We start from the raw sequence: 5,262 nt of genomic DNA, 5'->3' as shown, positions 1-5,262 counted from the left end.
CCAGAAAGGACACATATTCTGAATGAAGCTTTTGGATTATAGATGATGATAACAATGATATAATTAATAGCAGTTAATAACTAGCCAGTGCTTACAATATAAGTGCAAATTGTTTTACTTTAATTACCTCATGTTATCCTCAGACAATTCATCTAAATGGACATTAAAAGTTCTGTTAAAAAGTTGCCTGCTATTTTGATTCATTTTCTACATTTGGTGGGTTTTCAGTAAGAAAATGAAATTCAATTTCAACCATGATTTTGAGAAGCCAAAGCTTTGCTGGGAGGAGGATAGCGGATAGCCCTCCTTCCAACTTTGGAGTTCAACATTTATCCATGCAATCAGAATGCATTAACACCTTAGAAACAATCACTTACAGTACTTTCCATTTCATTCCTGAAGCATCAGATATTTGGAATGAAATTTACATGTTCCTGATTTCTTCCATTTGACTCAGTGCTGAATGCCAAGGCTCTGGTAGAGGAAGTGGGTGCCCAAAATATCTGGCAAAACTAAACATGCTAATGTCTTAGTTTGCTGATTGAAAGCATTGATATTTTCCATATTTTTAACCAAATTTTGTTTAACGAATATCTTAATTTCCTAACCCCTCCTCTAGCCCTATTCCATCCTCCATATGACTCCCAGATTTAAAGTTCAGCTCTTATCTTGCCACACCATCCTTAAAAATACTAATTCCTGTAATCTATACAATAAACTAGAAAACTCAAGTACCAATAATCTCCCACATTTGTACTCTAATTTCCCTTTCTAGTTGTGTTTTTCACTACACAGGCGTGCACACACACACATACATGCATATACATCTACAGACATAAATACATATAAATGCATACAGACATGCATTTTATCCCAATATGTCACTCAACTCACTCCTCATTGAGTCCCATTCCCGTTCTCCCACATTTCTTTTCTTACTGAATTCTTTATTCCAGGAATCTCCTGCCAGCTCACATTTCTCACATTTATACACACACACACCTTATCCATTAATGAAGATCCAGCTTCAAAGCTACCTCTTCCAAAGACTTTTTTCTAGAACCTCTCTCCACTATATACACAGATAACATAATTATCTCCTCTCTTTCTATGTTAGCATTTTCTTTGTGGTTACAATCAAGCAAAGATTAGTTATCATTTGTATTAAGTTGTTATTTATAGTATGAGGCTAATATCTAATCAGAGTACCCTTCAAGAGAATATTCTATATGCAATTCTATCATACAAAATACAGAATACCTTACAGAATTCTTCAGCAGAAATATACACAAATGTACATACATATATTCATATACCTGCATATAATTATCGAATACCAATTTCCAACAAGGTGTCAGCTAGCCATTTTCTTTATTCACGTTTCTATGCCTCCTCAAATCAAGAATTTTCTTTTGGAAATTTGCAAGGAATTTTTGTTCCCTTTTTAAAAACCCCAGCTGATGAAAGTCACGATACATTAGGTAAGATGCTATCATGTGAGATGCTATCATGAATGGTCCTTTAAAGGGCTATTAACTCAGGCCTGAGGACACTCATCCAGCTCTTGTTGCATGACAAGGGGATAGGAACATGGAGTTTATTTTAGGCCTTAAAGATTGCATGTGCCATCCAGTGGACATGAAGAAGGGCAGTACAAGTTGGTTGGAGAAGCAAGGGACATCCCAAGAAGAGGAAAGAGATGAACAAAATGCATGAAGAGCCAGAGGGACAGAGACTAATTGGGATGTATTTATAGACCCTACTTGCACAAAGAGATAGTGGTTTTGATAAGTTTATGGCAATGATGATTTCTGAATCCTGTAACTAACTTATTACTAAGTTTCAGCTAACCAGGGAAAGTGAATTGCCTGTCACTAAACATCACTCTATTGGTGCCTGAGTTTCCAACCCTGTTCAGTAATTACCTACCCTTTACTAAGAGTTAGGGCTGGCATTTAGTTAGTGTTGTAATGTGCACTGAGCTAAGCATTTTGCATGAATCATTAGAACAAGAGTTAGAATTATGAGGCTTATTAGATCTTTTCTCTGTCTAGCAGCACTGGCCTATGTTCTCTCATTTAATTCTTGCAAAAATTCTGAGATAAATAACACCCACTGGGCATTTTCATTTTCCAGATAAAGCAACTGATTATCAAGGGATTTAAGTAACTTGTTCCAAATCACACGGACCTTAAATGTCAGAGCTGAGATTCATCTCTCTGACTCCATTAGGTAGCTACCTTGTGCTACCGCTTTTCCCTACAGTAATAGGAATTTATGATTACATAACACTGCCGACATTTTGAAAATCTAGACCACTTTGTTTTATATAATTTTATCTTTTATTCTGTGTCTTGACAAGAGAAAAGTACATGCAGGTACCATATTGCCCAGCTTACTTATGGGAATCGCGTGACTCACAGAGTTGAAGTGAGGAAGGCTGAATGGTGGATGACAAGCAGGGAACAAACTTGCTTTCAAGTCACTCTGGGCTTTGCTAGTTATTCTATATGGTATGGGAAAGTCAACTGAAGACAAATCTTTGTTTCCTCTCCTTTCTTGTCTTCTCCTACCCTTGAGTCTCCCTCTTCCCCAGTAAATCAGACCAAGCAGCATGGGCAGCACATGCTGACCCTGACTGGGCATGAGCAATATTATAGGCTCAACCACCCATCTGATGCACTTTGAACCCGTGATGTCAATGCAGTCAATGCCCCCCATCTCACCATCCCATTGAACAGAGGGATAATTGAGGTTCAAAAGGATGCTGAGATGAGGGACAGAGCTAGGCCATTGCCTCCTAAAATTGTAACCTACACACTGAGCTAATTTAAGGGAAGATTGTGAAGATCCAATAAAAGGAAGAGTGAATTGCAACCTCTAAATTTCAAGCACTCAATCAACATTCCTTTCATGGGTGAATGAGTAAATTCCTGTCATTGAAGATAGCTGGGTGGAGGTGAGGTCAGGAACAAGAACTGAAGTCTAGATTCCCTGGAATCACACTCACAGACTGGAATATTGGCTCAGTCATTTCCGACCTATGTCATGTAGGTCAGTCGGTTCAATGTGCTGAGTCTCAAATGCCTTGTAGGTATATCGGGGGCTGTGACATCTCCCTCACTGGTAGTAAGAAGGTGTAAATCCAACAACAGAGGCAAGGTGCCTGATACAGGAGCGTGGTGCTTGGATTTACTTTTTTCTGTGCCCTATTGCACCCTGAAAATACCTTAATATGCTCTCAGATTTTATTGCCAAAGAAGTGCTTGGAAACGAATCCAAATTAGAGTAAATAGTCCCATGAGGGACCAGGAAAAGGAGAAGAGACTTGCTCATGACATGTAGAAGTCAAAGGTGACAGATTTCTAGTCTAAGAAGTGAACAGGGAGTATAAACCTGCACTAATAAGAAAAGATTTCATGCTGGGTTTCCCAGGAAATAAATGTTATATAGTTCCAATTGGCTATTTATTAAGGGGTTCTGATTGCCGGACCCTCACTCTGGGGCTTGGCCTTTTCACCACCAATCTGAATTTAAAAATAACTTTATATGGTTAGGAAAAATGAGATAGTGATCTTTGAGAAGGGGAGTTTTCTAAAGCATGTATTTTTCCTCCAGTAACATACATTTTCTTTTACTCAACCTCAATTTTACCCTTAACAAGTGTCACATTAGTCAGGATAAGCTAGGTTATGCTGCAGCTACGAACAGACCTTAAAACATCAGCGGCATAAGCGAGCATATGTTTATTCCTGCGTATGCTTGTGTTCAGTGCAGAATGCTGTATGGGGTTCTGAGACACAGCCACTCCAAATCCTCAGTTCCTGGAGGTTCTACCATCTCAGCATTGAATCTGACAACTCCCTCTGGTGAAAGAAAAGAACGACTGGAGAGTTTCTTGGTATCTCTATTAGAGTTTCTTGGTATTTGCACTCATTCGACCCAGAAGAATTATGTGTCACCTCTGTCATATTCCATCGGTAAGAAATGGCCATATGGCCTCTTCCAAGTATAAAGAGCTGGGAAGTCTCGTATTCTATTGGTTAAGGCAATAGAGGAATATGAAGCAGGGTTTGGTGAACACATAGCCTTCTCCCCATACCAGTTAACCATTGTGTGCGTGTGTGAATCATGGTTCTCAGTTTTGTGTCTCATGAGACCCATGGAGTCGCTGGCTCTTCAGATGGTGTCTGTCACAGAGATGTCATCACAATTGGGACAGAGCTGTATTTGGATTCTAGAGCTGAAGATATGCATGTGATTCATCAGCTCTATCAACAAAAACACACAGACTGGCAGCTGTGAGCCTGCCAGTGGAGCGAAGCATGGAGGAAGGAGATGAAAAACAAAGGGAAGAGCTCTTGAGGCAACCAAAGTGTACTTCCATGTGTTCAGCCTAATAACTAACAAGGTAGAGCTCACTGGAGATACCAGATGGACATTCGGGTGGAGATTCAGCCCTCATTTCTGTGCCACAGTGAGTTCTCATGGGAGAAATGCAAACAGAGACCAAAGGAACTGCTAGGGTTATTGTGAACTGGGAGAGCCTTGGATTGGAATTTGCATTAGATCATCTTCAAATGCCTTCAGTATTCAGGGCTTTGTGGGAAAAAGCCCCAGGGATTCCAGCCTTCAGAGGGAGAGCAGAACAGAGAAGTGCCTGTGACAAAAAAGATACCTGCTCCGGTGAGGCCTGTCTCTAACCTCATGGCCGCTCTGCCTGCTCCTGGTGGCCTGTGGCACCCTGGCTGGCCGGAACCCAGATAAAAGAGCCCTACAGAAGCACAACTGCTGAACCTATAAGAGTTGGAGCACTATATGTCCACCCACCCTCTAGGTTTTTTTTTGTTCAATCTGCCAAAGCGGAAATCTCTTGACAGGTGTAATTAAGGTCATTTCAAGAGCAAATAAACACTTGTTCATCTCAGTCACTTGCTTGGTAGTTTCCTTAGACATTTGCCAAGCTGGAGCCCTCCTCCAGACCCAAAAGCTGCATGCAGCAGGTCGCAAATTGGAAGAGAAAGCTGGTAGATCATGGGGCCATAATGTGTGACTCCAATCAACTTGTGAAGTTAGGGTTGGGAGTTTCAGAGAGAGGGGCAGAAATGTCTTCTTCATGTACTGTCCCTAATCCACCCATTGTAGTGGCTCTGCAGGACTCAGACACTGGAGGGAAGGTTGGGAGACCCCATCTCAGACTCTAGCTGGCCAACACACTGTAACTAAGTTGCTTTCCTATCCAGGCCTCAGTGTCCTTGTTTG

Source organism: Mustela nivalis (genome assembly GCF_964662115.1).
Source record: "Mustela nivalis genome assembly, chromosome: 2".
Taxonomy (NCBI): domain Eukaryota; kingdom Metazoa; phylum Chordata; class Mammalia; order Carnivora; family Mustelidae; genus Mustela; species Mustela nivalis.
This window is presented reverse-complemented; position numbering follows the sequence as displayed.